At 50.4% G+C, this 21403-nt stretch overlaps 1 long non-coding RNA gene across 8 annotated transcripts in view; it reads right to left on the reverse strand.

Moving 5' to 3' along the window:
* Gm13373 overlaps positions 1–21403 on the reverse strand; it is an 89759-nt gene that overhangs the window by 59275 nt on the left and 9081 nt on the right. Inside the window, exons 1-3 of one of the 8 annotated variants that reach the window (XR_866081.2) lie at positions 8054–8115; positions 6953–7148; positions 5766–5897 (exon numbers count right to left, since the gene is read on the reverse strand). This is a non-coding gene — a long non-coding RNA (predicted gene 13373). The other 7 variants (XR_374198.4, XR_374197.4, XR_866083.2 and 4 more) reach the window with 7 other exon arrangements.

Below are 21403 nucleotides of genomic sequence, written 5' to 3' on the forward strand. Positions count from 1 at the left end.
ACCAGGCCTCCCTTCCAAGACAGGAGGCTTGGAGTCAAAAAGGTGCCCAGAGGCAGCTGGGCACAGCCCTACCCCTTTCTCAGAAGTCACCAGTATATTCTCACCAGGATGACCTGGAAGACTCCAGGCATCTACTGAGTCCCAGTATCCAAGGTCACATCTGCCAGAGGAAAGCACTTTGCCAAGTGTCGAGTGCCACAATGTCTTACTGCCCAGATGTTTCAGGCTCCAACTATAGGTTCCCCAGTCAAGGGCATCCTCTAAGGAACCTAGTGATCAGCCAGGTGATGCTTGCTGAGGCCATGTCCAATCGGTGACCATTGAATTCAGGTGCCCATACCTGCCTGCGTCTTGAGTGGAGGCTATATGTGAAGCACGGGATATCCAAGTGTCCCGGCAACACAGCCAGCCGATGGTATCGAGAAGTGGACCCAAAGTGTTCTGCTGTGGGCATAGACTTCAGCATCTGTAACAAGCTGGGCACCAAGCACTCTCAGCAGGGTTCAACCACCATTTCATTCCAATATGGCTGCCACAGCCATGTGACCACTGCCCATTGTCACCTCATGTCCCCTTTGAGTTGATATCAGATCTCTGCTCACTTGTCTGGGATCCACAGTGAGAACCCTTCATCTGCAATAAATGACCAGCCCATATTCTGCATGTTAAACCCAGAGGTGAAAGGATTCCACCCCCACCCCCACCCCACCCCCAGGCTGCTCTGACCCCATGCCTCTGCTGACACAAGGGCCTTTGACATTCCTTGAACTCCCCAGGAGTCCCTGGGACCAGCAGAACACAGGTAGGAGGCAGCGCCATCTAGTGGGAAGTGGGGACAATAGCTAGTGTGGACTGGATGGAGCTGGCCAGTCAGTCGTCCAGGAAGACCCTAGGCCAGCAGCAGAGCCCAAGGCTGGAAGTCTGGTCTATTGGGCCACAGAGTTTTTCTGACTCGGGTAGACTGAGACCTTTCTTTTATGTGTAACAATCTTCCCCAACCCTTTGTCTGTCTAAGGCTCCAACCTTGAGTAAAAGACACATTGTAGCCTAACAGGCTACACATTGTAGCCTTCCCATTTGCTCAGTGAAGACCGCAGCCTGTGGACAAGGTGGGAGAATGCTAGACCACTCATTCACTGGCCAGGACAAGAACCTTCACTGAGGGCCAGCCTGACTCAGCATCTTCTGGTGCAGAACACTGCTCTTTTCACAGCAATGCTAGCCTTTCCGGGTCTTGCAGCCCAACAGTCAAAGAGGAACTTGGAGACATGGGCACAGACAAAGACAACTGCAACCTTGTCAGAGCCTCGGTGTGCCAGCAGGAAGATGTGAGCACTGGGTGTTCTCTGCTGTCAGATGCCAGAAGCTACAGGTCACACTGGCAAGGCAGCAGTACCATCCAGTGAGAGATGATGTTTGCTAAGAGCCCACCTGGCCCCCCAGACTCTTACATGTGACACCCCAGCATGGCCAGGGAAAGTGGCACCATTTGGACAGAGAAAATCAAAAGCTGTTCCTTTTTGTTTTGAATCTCATCTCCACTCAGAGCTCATGTGTACATGTAGAGGGTGTTCCATGTGCATGACAGTGGCATGTGTATGGTGGGTGTGAATGTAGGATGGATATGCATGTATGTACGTACATGAGCATGTGTGTGGGAGATATGCATACATGCATGGCAACAGGTATGTGGTGTGGTAAATGTGCATATTTGTGGTGTGTGTATATATATATATATATATATATATATATATATATATATATATGGACATAATAGGTGTGCCTTCCTGCATGGCAGGTATACCTGAAGTAGAAACTTAAAGGTTTTTTGGAAAGTCGATTGGATGGTATTTTGCTGGGGCAAACACGTTGAAGGAGTGTTTTCCTGAAACAGATACAAGTGAAAGATTAAGGCAGACTTGTGAAGGAACGTTTAGCTGAAGCAGGCACAGGAGAAAGGATGTTCTGCTAAGGCAAACATGTGAAAGGGCACGTGATGAAGGATTCTGTGCTAACAACACACATGTATTGGTCTGCCTTACATTGTGTAGTTGAGCTGAATTTGTCAGGACTCCTCAGACTTGGGCTGACTCGATGCACAGTGCTGAGGCAAGGCACGTGGAGGACACGTGATGTTTGGAGGGTAGAAATAGGACTCCACAGTGACGGAGACAGAGCTTGGCTTGTTGTACAGCTAGCTGTGCAATGCTTGTAGGTCTCGAGTCTTTGCTGATCTTCTCTTCCCTTAGAGAGACACAGCTGAGAACTCCTGGTGTTCCTGTTGGCCCCTCCTACTGACTCAAGCAGAGGCTGAGGCCTGGCTGTCTCTAGGTCCTGTCACCGCTGTTGCTAACCCAACTCTACAGAACTGGACTGCTGTGTATCTGTGAAGTATTTGTGAGTGGATCAAACTGCTGCTACCTACTGACCTGTGAACTGAACTGCCGATTTCCAGACAACACAGACAGGAGTTGCTCCAAAGAACCTTTCTAAACAGGTCCATGTCCCCTCCCCCATATCCTTTCTTTTCCATTACCTCTAGTGGGTGGTGGGCTACAAGGGAGGTTAAAACATTTAAGAACAAGCATTAAAAATAGGTTTTAAAAAATTAAAGTTACATATACCTGTGTGCTTAATGAGTCTGAGTCTATGCATTGTGGATGTGCGTGTGTATAAGGGTACCTAATGGGTGTGCATGTATATAGGGGTACCTGATGGGTATGCTTGTGAGTGTGCATGTCTGTGGATATGCATGTATGAGATAAGTGAGCTTGTGTGCCTGATATACCTGTGTTTACATATGTGAGTATAGTTGGTGGCTGTGTCTGCATGCCTCGTATTTATCCTATATGCTTGGTGGGTATGCATGTGTGTGAGGTGAGTGTGAACACATGTTTGCATGTGAATACATGATATTTGCATGTATTGTTGGTGTGTTTGGTAGATGTGCTTGTATGAGTGGTAGGTGTACATGTGTGTAAGGTTCTTTGTCCTGCACAGATGAACACATATGTACAGTAGGTATACATTGTGCCTAAGTACAGATATGTATGTGTGTGTATACATGTTGATACCAGAGAGCTCCAGATAGGGGCCTGTTTGCACCCATGAGAACCAAAATGTCCTTTACCCGTTACTCTACCCCAAGTCCTATCGTGCTCTGGAGCAGACAGAAACCCCAGATCACTATCAAATCTGCAAATCCTGCTGACTTAGACACTGCAAAGCTAAGCCCTGTGGGAGCTTGCCCTGGGCTGGACATCATGGCATCTATGGGGTCAGTGGCCACACAGATATTCAGGCCTGTGAGGGAGGCAGATATTGTCTCCTCCAGAGACTGGCACCCAGCATGTCCTCCTCTCTCAACCAATATCCCCTGCTCAACAGAACTCGTCCCACTAGATTTTAAACACTGTCATATTTCTACCCTAAAGGTAATGATCTGCACTTCACACCCACCCCTCCAAACAATACCACCTTGGGAGAATAGCACACACCCCTCCCCACCCCCCAGAAATGCCCCCATTCACAGCTTGTGCTTTTAGGAGCTTGTGTTCCTTGTTGAGTGGTCTCAGAAGATAGCCCTGGCTGTATCTAGAGTGGGGCCAACTCCCTATAAATAGTCACTTGAGTTTTGGGGCCACAGCCTTGGGCTTGGGGATTCCCTGCAGTCAGTGTGCCTCCGTGGACTTAGTGGCCTATGATGACCCTACAAACTTATGTGTTCCTTATGTGCATTTAAGCTGACTTTCTAGAACACTCTCTGTACTAGTTGTGTAAATAGAACAATAAAACAGTAGAATAACAGAGAGAGAGAGAGAAAGAGAGAGAGAGAGAGAGGTGGGGGAGGAAAGAGAAAGTCTGGAAGCATCAGTGGCACCCACTGTCTCCATTTCTCACCTCCCACAAGCTCCCCAGCCCACTCCAATCTGGTGCCTAGACCCAAAGCATTTCCACCCGCAGCTCCCTGGGACCACCACAGCCTGCTATGCATCTCCCCCCCACCCCCACCCCCGGCCTCTGTAGCTCAAGATAGCTGCTGGCCACTCCCTTCTAGAAGCAGTGCCTGCTGATCCTGCCACCCTCTAGCCCCACCTCCTCATCTGGCCACCTTGCCTGGCTCCAGCCCCCATCAGTATTATCTGTACAGAGTGACATAGGGCTTCTCAGCCCCAGGTCCCAATTCTGGTCCCAGTCATGAACCCACTCTGGCTCCTCCAGGTGCCCAGTCTGAGCTGAGTCTCTCCCTCCACCATAGACACCAGCCTTCTCCTGTGCTCCACTGCACTGACTCCTCTTTCTCCTCCACTCCCACCTCTCTGTGTATTTTGTCACCACACAGACTTGCTGGAAGTCCCCAGCATGTGCCCCACCCTCTTGAGAACAGAACCTGCCACACCCCAACACACACACACACACGCTCGCACACACCTAACCTGGCTTCCTATCTGTTCCACGCTCCCGCTGCCACAGCCCCCGGGGCTTCTTTTCCCTGTGTTTGCAGCTTATCAAACGCAACTCACCCTGCCCCCTCTATGGGGCCCACCCATCTCACCTTGAGACCTCAACACAGTCCCCTCCCTCAAGAGGGCTCCTGACGTGGCCAACAGTCCAATGTCCTTGGAACAGAAGTTTGGGACAGTTGGGGTTACTGTCCAACTATAAGCATACCCTGGCACTGGAGGGACCCTTTCCCTGAATAGATAAGTACATGCCCCGCCCAGGGGCCAGTCTCCCAGCTGAGCAGCCCAGAAAGAGGCTTCACTTGTTCTTGGGTGAGCAAAAGTGGGGAAAGGCCTGGGGTGGGAGATTCAAAGCAGACATCAGGAGCACTGGACATCAGCCCTGTGCTGACCACTCCCAAGAGGCTCTCATTGGTTCTGCTGCCAGCCTAGGCCTCCAGGACATACCTCCTTAGCCTCTGATACCCTTAACTCCTCATATAAGAAGGAGCAGAAAAGAGTGGGTGGCCTTGGTCCCCTGTAGCCCATCTTTCTTCTCTGTGCCGGGAACACTCCCTCCAGGTGACTCCTTGCTGCTTGGGTTTTGACTGTAGCATCACACATGACAAAGGCACTTGGGACCCAACCCTGGGAAACAGCATCCAATGAGCAGGGGAGCTAGCCTCTTGCTATCACCCTGCCTTGCTCTTCATAGCCTCAAGCAGTCTCCTTTATTTATTCCTTTTTCTCTCTCCCTGCTTCTTGTCCTGATATCTCTGCTCTTGTGGTCATGCTCTAATGCGACACTCCATATACCTGTCGACAACTAGAGAAAAAGACTGGATACCTACGGAGACCATAAAAGCCAGTGATAAATCTTCCCTAGGCATTATCAGTTTAAGACAGTGACTGTAAGGTGGACCTCAAATCTCTATGCTTTCTGCTGAAATGGCCATAGGCTGCTAAACTCCAACATGTGACCATCTACACACATCCTGGCCACATCCTACCACATTGGCCCCAGACAATTCCCCCTCCTTCTAAGGTCCCAGTGACAAACCAAAGCTCAAGTCCATCATGGGGAAGGAATGAGTCCATAGGGCTTACTACAAAGCAGACATGGTGGACAGTCTTCACCTAGTGTGGATGATGGCTTCCCCATAGGCCCACAGTCTTCCCCAGCCTATATACTATATCCCTTCCCAGACTGAGGCCATAAGACCATGTGCAGAATTGCATGCAACTGGTTGGAAAGAGTACCTGGATACTCAGACAACAATCAACAAGGCTAGCTGGGACTGTCTGCAAACCAGCACAGCTTACCTCATGAAGAAGACAGCAGCTGCTTGACTCGGAGGATAATCCTGTCCAACAGCTTCCCGACATAGCTCGCCACCTTGGAAGCTCCAGTGGCATGCTTTGCAAAGTGCCTTTCCACACAGGGTTTCAGTCAGCCTACAAACCATGTTGCCGGCCTGAGTATCCCAGTCCCATGTTAATAGATAACCTCAACCGCATTAAGAATCTTAGCTAGATGCTGGGCTCTTTGGGATTCCAGGCACCACATTGGGATGATCTGGGCTGAAGGTGTTGCTCTCTGATGAGGATGTGGAGAGGAGCCTTCTATCTCCACCTCATCAGCTCAGAGCAGGTGGACAGATGTTCCTCCAGCTGTGAAGACCAGCTGCCCAGAGCCACAGTGTGGTTTTTTTACATATTGGGCAGATCTGTCCAATGATGCTTTGAGACTTTGTGAGTCCAAATGAACCTGACATCCATGTGAGCAACAGTGGCCCAGGTCAGGACTGCTCTAGGCATAACCTGAAGCCAAGACAAGACTTAGCCTGTGAGTAAGGTCAGGGCTCAGCCTAGCATTGTGGTACTAAGTAAGAGTTCCTAGCTGGGCAAGAGGCAAACCCCTTCTTGGAATAGTCAGTCATGTGCCCACGTTCCCCTCCGCCATGTGGGAGCAGAAGATATCTCCGACAGCTGCCGGCCACAATCCCTATAAAGCCATAAAGCAGAAACTGACTTTGAAATGGCCCTTTCTCCGCCTGCATCTCTGGACATAAATTTAAATAAAATGGCAATTTAAATGCCTGCAACACCAAGGAGGCAGCGTGGGGCTGTCTCTGCAGGCTTTGTGGGGAGACAGAACGCATCTCTAAGCCCACACCCTGCGACACACGGGTGAAAGCTGACGCAGGGGCAGGAGGGGGGCACCAGCTCATTGCAGGAGAAGAGGATGCCTCAGAAGCTCAGCCCCTCCTGCCTTGGAGCCCAGGGGGAGGGGAGCTCTCAGGAGGCCCTGGGGGACACAAAGCTGAGGCAGCCTCACCATTGACTCTGTCTCTGGGGAAACAGGAATGCATAGATTCATTTGCTACTCTAAAGAATATTTAGCAGCCCCTGAGTGAATGCCACACACTCCCAACCCCATAAGCTCTAATAAATGCCCCTGCTGCCCTTCCTGCCAGGGAGTCCATGGGGAGTTGGAACCCATGAGTTACCTGATCTTTGTTGGAACACAGCAGCAGAGTGGTGGATGCTCAGAGGAGCTTAGAGTTCAGTGTGGGCAGGTGCTCGGTCCATCCAGGTCCCACTCTGTAAAGCATTCGTCTCTCTCTAGCAAATCCCTTCGTCACTGATGGTGCTGGGTCTAGGTCTCTCAGTGAGGTACATAGGGCTAGAAGTCTTATAAGAACACTAGGTAGGAGCAAAAGCAAGAAGACAGGCCTCGGAGGTCATTGGTGTCCAGTAAGAGCCACCACACCTGTTCTACCTATCCCCAGAACTCATCCCAGGGCTTTGTCCAGGTTGCCTACCACTTGCCTTGCCTCAATTTCATACCTGTAACCCTGGAATCAAGCACTGGGTATGAGGTAGGCACCTCTAATAACAGGTGCCTAGGCTATGGCTCCTGCCAGTGGGTCCCCAGTAGAACTCTCACTTCTTTAAGGCAGCTGGAGGGTGGGAGGCTTCATAGCTCAGAAGTAGCAAAGTCATTTTCTGGGCTGAGGATGCAGCAGCTTCTTGAACCCTGTCCTAAGCCCTGCTCTGCACTCTGCAACTCCTCCCTTGGCTATTGAGGCTGGGGTGACCCAGTCCCAAGCCCAACACTTCCTCTCTGACATTGGAGAACTCTTGTAACCCCCAAGGGACAATCTTTATCTGTGTCTTCCATTATATCCAACACCATTCAGAGGCTAGCTTAGACTGCCACCCTGCCACCCTGCCACCTCTTAATGCTTCCATCCTCCTGAACAGCAGAGTCTTCGTCCTGTCCCATGACACAGCCACGAAGAAAGAAGGCTCAGGCCCCTTCTTCAGGCAAGCCTGTCTCTTGGAGAAGCATGTCCCTATAGGGGAACGCTGGCAATACTCAGCCAAAGCCGTATCAGGAAGTATGAAATACAGCTAGCATGTCAACGGCATGGGAGCCAACCTAAAGGGTTCCCACAGTCAAAGCAAGAGGCAGTAATAAATACCACATAAACGTCCATGGGCCCGCACTGTATAAATCAGTGAACAAATCATTAAATGGGAGAGAAGGGATGTCTTTGAGAAGAATCCTAATTAATGAGTGCAGAAAGATTGAGGGGAATAAATACCGCCATTAGAATGCCACAAAAGTCATTGCTGCCAGCGACAGCCACGGAGGAGGCCTGAATTAATGAGCGAAAGCTTGAGGAGGAACAATATATTTGCATAGTCACAAAGTATCTCCCTGGAGATATTTACTAATTCCAAAGACAAAATAGTAACTTTGTAGAAAAGAGGCTCTGTAGGTTCCAGTTGTGGTCAACCACCAAGGTTAAACTTCTCTAAATCCGCCCTCATCGTGAACTTCCACCGGCCTCTCTCAGAAGCACTCCTCACTCCCCAAAGCCTTTACACTCAGTCTAATTATGAAAAGTGGCTGGGACTGGGAAAATAGTTCAGACAGTAAAGTGCTTGCCAAGTTTGAGGCCCAAAACCCGTGCAAAAGGCTGAGTGTTGGGGGCTGAAGAGATGGCTCAGTGGTTAAAAGCACTGATGGGGTTTCCATGGGACCCAGATTTGATTCCCAGCATCCACAAGGTTATTCACAACCACCTGCAACTTCAGCTCTAGAGGATCTGGCATCCTCTTCTGACCGCCATAGGCATCAGGTGTGCATGTGGTACTCTGACTACATGCAGGCCAAATACCAGTACACATAAAGATTTAAGGGGGGAGGGGAAGCTAGGTTTGGTGGCCTGTGCTTGAAATCCCAGGACTGGGGAGCCACAGACAGGTTGATCTCTTTGGCTCACTGGTCAGGTATTACTTAACCCATGAGCCCTGAGTCCCAGTGAAACACCTTTCCTCAAAAAACAAGGCAGAAGAGGCTGGCGAGATGGCTCAGTACTTAAGAACACTTACTGTTCTTGCAAAAGACTAGCGCTCAGTTCCAAGCACCATATGGCAGCTAGCAATGCTCTGTAATCTCAGTTCTAGGGGATCTGATACCTCTTTCCAGCCTCCACTCTTACACAGAAGAAGAACAAGGTAGGAGGTAGCTGAGGAGTAACACCCGAGCTTGACCAGCAGCTGCCAGGCCTGTACATGGACACCAAGAGAAAGAAAAAACACTTTGTATCCCCCCAAAGGGAGAGACAGTCTACAAAGTGACCTGTCCTGACCCGAAGGAAGAGAAGATGTCACAGGGTGGGAGCTAGGAAAGCATGGCCATTGAGGGCAGCCTGGCCTCTGGCTAGGACCCTGGGATAGGAGAAACCACCAGAGGATGCTGAAGAGTGCCTTGCACTGGTGACACTCTGTGAACAGCTCACTTTGCGTATTTGTGCTGTGATTAGTTATGTAAGGAGACACTGGGTGGAAGATATGCAAAAAATTTCTGTCCTATTTTGAAGTTTTCCTGTTTTGGAAACTACCCCGAATTTACAAGCTACCCTCTTTGACAGAGGTTCTAGGATCCCCTGACAATAGTGGGATAGGATTGTGAAGCTGAGGTAGCTGCTGGGAGTGGCCATCAGAGAAGCACTGCTCAGAACCCACACTCATGTGACACAAAACTGTAGGTGAGCCCAGCCCTCCCAATATCTATGACTTCTTTCCTTACTGTACGTGTTGCAGAATATTTGATCACACTACGAACCCCAAGATTCTGTTGTTGACTGGGAAAACCTGTTTCTACTTGTGGTGTGGCTCAGTCTTAGCAACACACCTTAAGTCCCTCTGGATGGAATACAGATACACCCTAATACACACCTTTAATCCCAAACTATGAAGGTAAAGTTAGTTTGTAGAAGGAAATACCTGTGTTTGAAAGTGATGTCTAATTGAGTTGCAGAAAAAGGGATGAATCAGAGAAAGATTTGGCAGAATAAGATATGCCCAACTCTCATGAGAAGAGAGGCTACTTAAGAGAGAGCAGCAGAGAGGGAGAAGGAGAGGCAGTTTTACTGGTACAGTTGTACAGAGACAAGTTGGAGAGAGACGGCAAGCTAGGTGAAAACAGAATGAGCCAGAGAAGGAGAAGGAGGCAGAAGATTAGAACAAATTGCCAAAGTTAGTATGAAGCTAAGCGGAGTAATTCAGGAGAAGCCGAGAGAAGCCAGATTGAGTCCGTCAGCTTGGAGAGGAGTTTGAGCCAGAACATCTGAGTTGACCAGGCAGCCAGAGTTCAGAAAGAACTAGGAAGGGGTGAGCTTATTCAGCAGTAAGTCTCAGAGGCTGAAAACATCCTAGGCCTAGAAAAGATTGTGCGGAGGCTAGAAGCTTCCAGGACTAGCCCTAGGTTAGCAGAGGGAGGCACTAAGCCTCAGAGACAACAATTACATCAGGCGAGTAAAAAACACTCTTACACATACCCAGCACCAATTCCCAACTCTGTATATCACATGATATAAAAACTGCAGTTGTTGTAGGACAGTAGGCCCTGTCAGTTTGTCCTGTAGCACTAGGCCAACTCATAGCCATTGGCAAATCTCTCAGTGACTGTCACTCTGGGTCCAGATGAAAGGCTACAGAATGCAAAGATGCCCAAGCCAAAAAAAAAAACAAACAAACAAAAAAAAAAAAACAACAAAAAAAAAAATTTTAAACACCCCCTTCCAATAACTTACCATCCATCATCTACCTTATCCCTAACTCAGCATCAAAATTCCATTTAAAAATTCAGTTGGAAGCTTGCAATAATGCCTCTGCCCCGTCCAGGAAATTCAGCAGAGGACTGATAGCAAGAGGAAACATCTCAAACACCATCCCAGGGCCCTCAGGGGCCTGTGCTCTCAACAGAAGGGCTCTCGGCATCCTGGGAGCTGCAACTGGAAGCCCCCTCCACACCCCCTATTCTCGAGCCTACAAGGACTCAACCTCTTTAACGAACACAATTGTAGGCCTGAGTCATTTCTACCCAATCAAGGCAGCAGCAGGCGGTATCTGTGTGTGCCGGCTGCCTTCACGCTGCGAAGTAGATTAATAAACCATTAGGGTAAGCAGGCTGGTTATTAGCCTGAGAAGGAGGCTCTTAGCTAATTGAAGCCATCCAGCAAAATGTCAATGCTGTCTTTGGACATGAAATATTAATGGCACCCGAGTCTGGACTGGAAGGCAGAGGTTGCTCCTGACCTCTTCCTGTGTGACCAAATGCCAGATGGGGACCTTCTCCAGGAGCAAGGCCAGAGCCACAGTCTCAGAGCGTCTCACCCGAGGGCCAGCTCAATCATAGTGGTATGCTGTGTACCATGGGGGCAGGAGTGGTGTTTGGTGACATGCGCGACCCTTTTCATGCTGAATTTCAAGAAAGAAATTCCTATATGAAGGGAGCTCAGACCCTGCTTCTGGGGTCTCAGCTTGTGTGGTGTCTCAAGCCCGCTGGGGGGCTTCAAGGCAACATTTGTGTTGGCATTTATATTCCATACCTTGAAGCAAGGTTCTCCACACCTCAAAAACATCCCTGACCCCTTGCCTCTTCTCCTTGTCCTTGAACTTGTGTGAGTGTCCTCTCTAGCCGGGGTGTCCTTGTACAGCTCTGATATTTCATCACGGACTTTTCTTCCCGGTTTTGCAGCTCCTTTGTCGGGAGCCTGGAGTCCATGGAGATCAGGCCCTGTCTTCCTCAAGGTGATGGTGATCTAGGAGAGGATGGGCTCAGCTGAGGCCTGCATCGTAGGCTGGAGAGGCTACTGCCTTTCCTTGGGCCTTGCTTCCTGCCTGGGACAAGGTGGGAAGGATGTGTGGAAACCAGCGCAGAGCCTGTGCAGGAGCTGGAGCTTCGGTTTGAATCTTAGCACTAAAGTCTTCAGCAGACCGCAGAACAGAGTGCCAGGTCTGAGCAGCAATCAGAAGGCTGGAGCTGAACTGCAGGACAAACCAGGGCCATAAGTCAAGAGGAAGGCTTGCTTTGGTGATGCGGACCCAGAGAAGACAGTCAGAGAGGGACTGGGGACCAAGAGATGAGGATACTCTGAGCCTATGGGAGGCAGTGCCAACATCCTTGAGCCAGCTGGGCACAAGGGGTCCCCTAAGAAGAGCAGCTAGATTCCGAGTCCTCCTCCCCGTGTGATAAATATTAACAATCTCTTTTCACGTTTCTATAGCAACCACACCTTTGCAAATGTTTCAGCCCTGTATTGTGTGTTAGATTTTATAAGATTGACATCAATTTTTTTCCCGACAACAATTTTTAAAGAGGCTCAGTGCTGTTGCTTTTTTTTTTTTTTTTTCTGTTAAGATAAATTAAAATTCCACTGGTTTGAAGATTCTTTAACGACTGCCCTGACAGGCCGGCCATCATCCTCCCCCCCACCCCAGGGGTTATGGCTGAGGTACCTTCTGCATCACTCCATCCTTCCAACACAGAGGCCCCTCAGAGACAAGAGCACTGTCCCAACACCATGAAAGACTCACTCAACCTAGCAAAGTGGCCCATGACCTCTCAGTTTGTGTGAGAGTAGAGAGGCCTATGGGGCATCCTGTGTGATGACACATATTGAATGTCTCCAAAAATGCACAGACTAGGACTGCCTAGACTGCTCAGCAGGTAAAGGGACTTGACCCCAAGCCTGACAACCCGAGTTCAATCTTTGAGACCCACGTGGTAAGAGAGAACTGATTCCTACAAGTTGTCCTCTGACCTCAGTATGAACACACACACACATACACACACACACACACACACACACACACACACACACATATCAGTTGTCCAACAAAAGAGGTCTGAATAAATCCTGTTGCCTGGATGCAACAGAACATTCCAGACAGTGCCATGCCTCTGGGGTCGAGGTACATTGGCTGACTTTTTCAAGTGCTCACAATACATTGTTCAATGAAATGAAGGTCACCCACAGAAAGGATGTATGTTACACAGTGACACATGTCTTGCATATTTGGAGGAGTAGTCAGTAACTTATCACTGGGGATCATTTTCCAATTCCACTTTCCAGGGGTAGCAAATATTTCTCCTCTCTTCTCAGGTCTGAGGATTCTCTGGTCTTTCTAGTATGGCCTGGATAATTTGTTTAATCAAAAGCTATGGTTTTGTTATGTGCATTGGTTTTTGTTTGTTTTTTTGTTTGTTTGTTTGTTTAGAGGAAACCACCATGTCCCCTTCACCCCGGCACAGATCAGAAGCCTCCCCTGGTGCCACCATGGGAAGGGGACAGTCCTCTCTGAGCTTCCTTCCTACAAAAGATGTAATCAAAAAGTTGCCCTAGCAGTTCCAGCTCCCTGGGCTGGAGGCTGGAGGCTAAGGAGGCTGAGCATGGCTATGGAAGTTGCCTTGGATGCTCACTGCAGTCTCTTAGGGACACAGCAGTAGCCAGGAGGTTGCCTGAGGGCTCGCTCCCCTGGCTTTCTCATTATTTCCTGCTAATCAGCGTCACACACCCTGAGGGACGCTGGCCCTGAATGCCACCAGCTGCTCAGAGGAGCCTCTCCCCTGTTCTGAGCACGCTTGACTGAGTTTGGGAAGACAGGGTGTAAGCAGAGCTGACAGCCCCATCTGTTTCCTTCTGAGCAGCAAGAAGTGCTCAGCGCCTGGCACAGATCCCTGTGAACGCTCAAGGCTCAAGCAAAAGGAGGCAGCAACACCCCAGCCCAGCCAGTAGCCCCAACCCCCCCCACCTCCCTGTGCTGGACCAGTCTGGGGTGGTGGTGGTAAGTCTGAAAATGAGGCATGCTACCCAGACACCCCCAGGATGGGTGCATAGGCTGTGAAGTGACAGTGACCACAGTGATGGTGAAAACGTGACATACCCTTTACAGGCGTGTTCTCCTTTACAGAGGAGGTCCGCGACTCAGGATGGACACTGTTCTGGTCCAGCCAAGTCATGAACAGGGCAGCAAGATGTCAATCTAGAATCTGGATTCCAAGGTGTCCATGAAGGTCCTGAGTTGAGAGCAAATGGATCAACTCCTCCTTGGCAGAGGTCCAGAGCTTCCCTTTAAGGGCCACAGGCTTCCAGATGGCAAGAGAGCCAAGCCTCTGCACTCTTTCCCACCAGGGAGGCAAGGAAAAGGCTGTCAGAAGTCCTCTTCCACCTCACCCCAGAACGGGCAGGCCCAGGGGGCGGGCAAGCCTGTGTGGCAACTGGGAAAGGCCTGGGCAGGCCTAGAAGGGAACAGGGGCCACCTGCTGACCTGGAGTCCCTGGAAAGGGATTCCTGGAAAGGAGACTTTTGAATTGAAGTCTCAAAGCATCAAAGCATCCAGCCTGTCTTTGGTGACAATGATCACAATCTCAGGATTGCCCAGTGCTCAGGCCTGTGTGGAGCTGAAGCCTATGAGTGCAGTTTGGGTAGAGGGACTCCAGACCTTAGAACGCCATTAGAGCACCACTCTGCCCTGGTGCACTTGAAGGGCTGAGACACCCTCACCCCCAGTGGCATGTATAACACTATAGAGTGTGGCCCTGTGAGCCCTCGTGAGATCAGCTGAACCTCCGTGCAAATGTCCATCACTATCAGGCCCTTAGACTACCATCCCCTTGTAGGAGGGGTGCTGAGGTCACTGGATCCTCACTTGAGATTCCAGCAGCTCTTCCCAGACATTTGTATGCAATTCTTCTCTAGCTACGCATGGTCTAGATGGTTGGGAGGAGCTAGAAGAGGAATTCTCCACGTGTGAGTTACGACCCCTTGAGGGCCAAATGACCCTTTCACAGGGGTTGCATATCAGATATCCTGCATATCAGATTCATATCCTGCGTGTTATGATTCATAACAGTAGCAAACTTACAAAATAAAATAATTTTATGGTTGGGGGTCACCACAGCATGAGGAACTATATTGAGGGCCGCAGCATTGAGAAGGCTGAGAACCACTGTGCCAGACTGTATAAAATGGGAAAGTTAATTGAAGAGAGGCCCCCTCCGTGCAGCTATGGGGGAAGCATCATATATGCTGGGTGAGGAGTCCAGTGTGACTGCTGCGGGTTCACCCACACTCCTGCAGTAACCCCTCATCTATGGTGAGCAAGCCCAATGAGCTGATTGGTTCCCCGGGATGAACTTCAGTAGAGTCACGCCTTGGTTTGTCAGTGAGACCTTAGAGGAGGGGTTGGACAGAAGTAGACTCCCCAGGGAAGGAATTCTCAGAACACATGGACAGAGCACCAGTCCCTTACCAGTTCTTCTTCACAGCCCTCCTGCTGAGCCAGCACAGTGCATCTTTAAATAAAAGTGATTCCCACTCTATGTTGTGTTACCCCTCTTGCTGGGAGCCACCCCAGCTGGTGAGAGAGCAAGCTTTGCCTCCATTCCCATCACCTCTGAGCTCCAGAGCAGCCTGGGTGTCATAAGACTACAGATCCACCAGTGTGCTCTGACCCAAGCGTTAGGTGTCTGCCCACCATGAGTAGGTTTCCCTCAACAGTTTGTAGCCTGCACATTTAGATGTGTGTCCAACCTTTCTTGTCAACCATGATGGTCACAGTCTCAATGAATCTACCTAGAGCCAAGGCCTATGCATACCAGTCACTTTTCCTCCAGAAGAAGCTGAAAGACCAAAGATCTAGGCAGTGGGCAAGGCTGCATGGGCCACCTGACCTTGTTCCTGTTACTGGAAAGTAGAATTGTCACAAGCTCTGCCGATCCACAGCTGAGAAATGTCTGATAATCAAGAAGCTCCCAGGAGCCTCCACATAGGGCAAGGGCGTGCTGCAGACAGAGACAGAGAACCAGAGACGGACAGTGCAGTAACTCTTGGCCTCAATCAGTAGTTATTTCTCTATTCCAAATTACATAATTACTTCTCCCCGGAAGCATCAGAAGTGCCTGTTGTCCATCAGCTATGACAGGCATGCTGTTGTAATTTCCAGACTCGGGAGGGCTGGGGTGTCCTCTGTTTGCTCAGAAATCTGCAGCCATGCTGACAGGCAGAAAAAGGACAAGCAGAGAAGAGAGCTGATGATTCATGGAGCTAGGGGGTTGCCATGACAGGTGTGGGTGAGGCCATTGCTCCAGAAAGCCACTACACCGCTAAGGAAGTAGGGCCAGGCTTGTTGACCTTGGCCTTTCTTTCCCTTCGGCTTACCTGTCTCCCAACCAGTGCTGGGCTGTGCTCTGGAGGCAGGTCTCTAGAAGATAGGAATGAGCACCCACGCTCAGGGACAAGGACAAGAACCTATGAGGAAAGGAAGCAACCTTGGAGAAGTCAAATAAAGTTGGGGGTTGTATATCCACAGACCCACCATGAAGACTGCCATTAGACTATGGCTGTAACTTGGGGCACGGGCAGGAGATTCTCAAGTGAGATTCCTTTGCAGAGAGCATGGCCCACTTGTTGCCAGCTGTTGTGGGTCCAATAGTGCCCCCAAAAGTCCCCACACTGCCCCTCTGAAACCTAAGGCTGGAGTGCTCACTTGGAATAAGGCTGTGTAGATGTGACCAAGAATTTCAAAACCCTAATACCTGTGGCTCAGGGAGGAAGAGAATGGAAGAGAGGGAGGAGAGACCAGAGAGAGTGTGTCAAGGGACACTGAGGATGAGGAGGAAGTTAGAGAGATGGAGTCTCAGGTGTCCCTGGCCCAGGAGCTGTGCATGCAGAAGGAAGGTCCTCCCCAGGGCTCTTGGAGGGCGGGTGGACTGCTCAGCTCAGAGCTTAGTTTTGGGTCTCTGACCTCCAGAACCAGAAGGGACTTCCCTCCTACCTCTTTGAGCCCTCCAGTCTGAGGTGCTTGCTTCCAGCAGGCCCGAGACTCTACATCACTCCCCATGAGGTAGCAGGGCACAAGGTTGGGTGTGTCTCTTCCTGGGATCTGGGTTTGATCTTGGCCCTACCTGTTCCCAGCTGTGTCCTTCAATCTGTTATATCACCTCTCTGAGCCTGCTTTTACGTCTTAAAATGGGGACATGACCACAAGCTCCAGGAGGTCAGAGTGATGTCATGGAGTGGCACGATGATAAAAGAATCACCAAGATGGTGAGAAAGCAGGGCTAGCCTGTGCCATTGGTGGAGGAGTCCATGAGGAAAAGTATCTGCTGGTCTCCTTAGAGTAAGCAACAGGCACAGCAGGAGTCAGTACAGTCTGGCCCAACGAGCCTCAGCTTGGAGAGGGGGAGAACCCCTTTGAACCTACAGCTGACCATGCAGGAAGGTGTTCTTCCCTTGAGCCTTGGCTTCCCTCACCAAGCTGAGGACCAGCCCCAAAGAGACCAGAAGAGCAGCCGAGGAGGGGCAGCCTGAGTGCCAGGTGAGCTCTGCAGCACATCATACTACTGGCAGGTGTTCTCCTGCTCATTGGTCCAGCTCTGTGCCTGTTTCCAAGCCAGCCTTCCCAGCCACCTGCACCTCCTGATCCTGTTTTCTCACACCCTGGTCTGTCTGACATCCCTGGCTAAAAGAGGCTTCCCACTCCCCCCCCACCCCCGCCCAGTCAGGCCAGCCTCTCGTTGTCCCTCCCACAACTCCATGGCATCCTTTCCTGAACCCCATAACAAGAGCAGTGATGACAGTCGCATCCCTGTGAGTGTGAGGAGTGGGTTTGACACTTGTTTGCTGTTCCTAGTTTGCAGGGGAGTAAACTGCTCAGAGTGCTCAGTGGGTCATCTGAGTCTATCGATGCCAACGGGATCCATGAAGCGGTCTAATTCTGTCTCTCATCCTGAGAACTCTCAGATTGTGTTGGCCTCCTTATCTATTGGCAAAAATGGGGTTTTTTGACTAGTGTTAGAGGAGTGAGCAAGTGAATAAGTGACTCCATTCATTCATGGGTGGATGGATGTGTGATTAATGAATAGATAGATGGACAACTTTATGTATAAATAAAAAAATAGATGGTATATGAATAGGTGGATAGTTTGGTAAATATATGAATAGATGGATGGATGGATGGGTGGATTATAGATTAATGAATGGATGGGTGATGGATTATACATGTATTGGTGGACACATAAATGGTTAAGTAGATGAGTAGATGGATGGATAGATGAATGAGTGGGTAGATGAATAGGTTATGAATTAATGGCTGGAAGGGTCAGTGAGTAGATGGGTAGGTAGGTCTTTAGGTAGATACATAAGTGAATGTAGAGGTGAATGGGCAGATTGGTCAATGAGTAAGTAAGTAAGTAAAATGAACAAGTGGATTGATAGGGAGATGGATGGATGGATGGATGGATGGGCATATGGGTGGGTGGATGGGTGGGTGGGTGGATGGATAATGAATGTATGAATAGATGGATGGGTAGATAGATGGATGGATGGACAGGCAGTGCAGTGGTGAAGATTAGAAGAATGGAGGATCAGGCCTACAATGGAAGGTGCTAGATTGTCAAGTTACACACTCATGTCAAAGGAATGGAGATAGATTTGGAGTTTGAGGCCTGGGTCCTGCCAAACCCCATCAACCAATCTGAGTGAGCTGTTGGGCCCCTCTGTTACTTCTCATGTCCCCCAGTGTTCTGATACTAAGCCTGTAGCTAAAGGCTCAAGTTCTAGTTTCTTCCTGTGTACACATCCATCCACACATCTCAGCATGTGTTTGATGAGTTCTTCATGGAAGAGCTTAATGAAGCCTGGAACCCAGAAGTTCTCTTTGATTCATCAGCCAGGGCTCTCAGGGGAGGGGACTCCTCACCCAAGATCCACAGACAGCACGGTATAGTGCATGTCTTGCAATTAAACAGCCTCTGCACTCCCAAGGGCAGTTTCTTTCTACATGCCACAGCCACACTGGAAGCTACCCAGGTTCTGAAACATGAATTCCACTCTCTCCCTTACAGTTACCAGCGAGGCATCAATGGATAAGCAGACCTCTAGGAGCCAAACTAAGATGCTGACTTTTTGTTTATTTATTAGTTAGTTGTTTGTTTGTTTGTTTGTTTGTTGTTTTCTAGACAAAGTTTCTCTGTGTAGCCCTGGCTGTCCTAGAACTCACTCTAGACCAGGTTGGCCTAGAACTCAGAAACCAGTCTGCCTCTACCTCCCAAATGCTGGGATTAAAGGCGTGCGCCACCATACCTGACTTTAAGGTGCTAACTTTCAGATCTTTACAAGGTGAGTACAAGGAAGAGAACAGCACCCATGCCAGCAAGCTTTTTCACCATGGTGACACGGCTATGCTGGTGCAGTGCTGGCTCTCAAACCATTCCACTCTTCAGGAAGAAGTTCCCCATGTTCCCTACAGCTAGGGACTAGACACCCCCCCTCCATTTCCAAGCAGGACCTGGGCAAACAGTCACTGGGAAGCATAGAAGCAGCTTCAGGGCCTACACTCTTCCTTGAGCAGCTTCTTGGTGTGTGTATACAGCCATGTGGCAAGAGAGTGAGCAGTACCCACATCAGAGCCATATGCACACAAACTGTCTCTTGACCATGTGTCTCTAGGGCCAGAGATAGCCCCTGGCTTTAGCTGCACAGCCATCACCAACCGGTGTGTAATAAAAAGGAGCTCAGAAGTGACCTTGTAACCCCCAGGTCCTCCTGGGCAGACTGCTGGCTTCTGCTAATGAGGAGCGCTGCCATCAGGCACAAGAAGCTGGGGCTGCTGGGGTCGGGGTGGAAGGTGGCCCTGGATCCACCCTTGCCTCCAGCTTTGTCCACTGCGTTCTTTTTGAAAAGATGAAGTGACTCCCAACCAATGCCCCTACCATCACCACGTGCGGCACAGCACCGGGTTCTGGCACCAATGCCCCTACCATCACCACGTGCGGCACAGCACCGGGTTCTGGCACCAATGCCCCTACCATCACCACGTGCGGCACAGCACCGGGTTCTGGCACCAATGCCCCTACCATCACCACGTGCGGCACAGCACCGGGTTCTGGCACCAATGCCCCTACCATCACCACGTGCGGCACAGCACCGGGTTCTGGCACCAATGCCCCTACCATCACCACGTGCGGCACAGCACCGGGTTCTGGCACCAATGCCCCTACCATCACCACGTGCGGCACAGCACCGGGTTCTGGCACCAATGCCCCTACCATCACCACGTGCGGCACAGCACCGGGTTCTGGCACCAATGCCCCTACCATCACCACGTGCGGCACAGCACCGGGTTCTGGCACCAATGCCCCTACCATCACCACGTGCGGCACAGCACCGGGTTCTGGCAAATGAGGTCTCATCTGTGCTGCCTTCAGTGAATCAGGGCACTGCGCCCCACTCTTCACAGGCGGCAGCACCATCACCCTTTGCCCAGTGTGGAGGACCGGACCCTTGGAACATCGTCTTAAAATGAGGCAACCCTGAGGAACTTTGGGTGAGGAGATGAGGCCTCAGAGAGCAACATGGTCTCCTTCATTCCAGTCTCCTCTGGGATTTTCCAGAAATAGAGGAGAGCAGGGCGTGGAAAGAGAAGGAATTGGGGGTCTGGATCCTCTGTTGCTGGATCCAGGGCAGAGGAGCATTCATAACACCTGAGAGCAGGCTTGGGTTGGTCTGATCTCCCTGGACTCCAGCACAGCTGTACTCCGAATAGATAGAACCAAACACTCAGCAGCTGCCAGCATGGACAGCCACACTGCTTACACCAGCTAACTACAGACCATGTTAGGTGGTAACTTCCAACATAAAACACAGACATCAAAGTACATGTGAATTTAGGTCTGAAAGACCCCAGATAAAACTGAAGGGCCTAGGCTAGAGCTCAGGGCCCTAGAGTGGCCCTGGAGTCAGGACCCCAGGAGCTGTGGGTATATAGGCTTCCAGAACCCCCAGGAGCTCATATCTTTCCCACAGCCACCTAAGCCTTGGAATAGCACTGACTACTGAGCCTGCTGGAATCAAGTCTCCCTCCGCTCTGAAAGGACCTCATAGGTCTTTGATCCTATGAAGCTTTGTCTTACCCCAGCCTTCAAGGCTCTCCCCTGATAGTTCTCTGGTTGTGTGTCCAGTCCCTGGATCTTTCCTCTCACCGTGGGGTTCCCAGGGGCCGATCTCAGGTTGTCAGGCTTGGTGGCAAGCATTTTTACCCAGTGAGCTCTCTCACTGACCCCTCAGTGCCCCCCAGATCTCACAAGCACAGTTGAAACATGGCTGCTGAGCAAGTCAAGGTGCTTCCCCACCCCAAGTGGCCACTGGGAACACCTGCGGCATTCTGGTCCTGACCACTTGAGGCCAGAGCCCAGCCAGCATCTGCTGATGGCTAATGCTATCCACAGCTCCAGACACTACTCAACAACACCCTCCAGAACAAACCTGGGGCCCCTGAACACCACCTACCAGCAGTCCAAGCCCATGGCAGATACACTCTAACACATTCTGATAGAGCTATCCAGTGGTTCCAAGTCTGAGCACAGTCAAAAGTACTTTTCCGCACACGGGATAGCCCTTGTGTTCTAGAACATATGACAACACCTGCAGTGAGTTTCTACTGGTCTGTCTCCCAAAAAAGCACTCCAGTACAACCTAGACCCGATTACCAACACCCCGTCTACCAATCTTCACTGAGCTAGCTCCTCCTCCAGGAAGTCCTCCAGACCCGCAGACAGGCTCACTACCCACATCATATCCTTTCCCAGTGCCCAGAGT

The sequence above is a fragment of the Mus musculus genome, chromosome 2 (genome assembly GCF_000001635.26).
Source record: "Mus musculus strain C57BL/6J chromosome 2, GRCm38.p6 C57BL/6J".
NCBI lineage: Eukaryota > Metazoa > Chordata > Mammalia > Rodentia > Muridae > Mus > Mus musculus.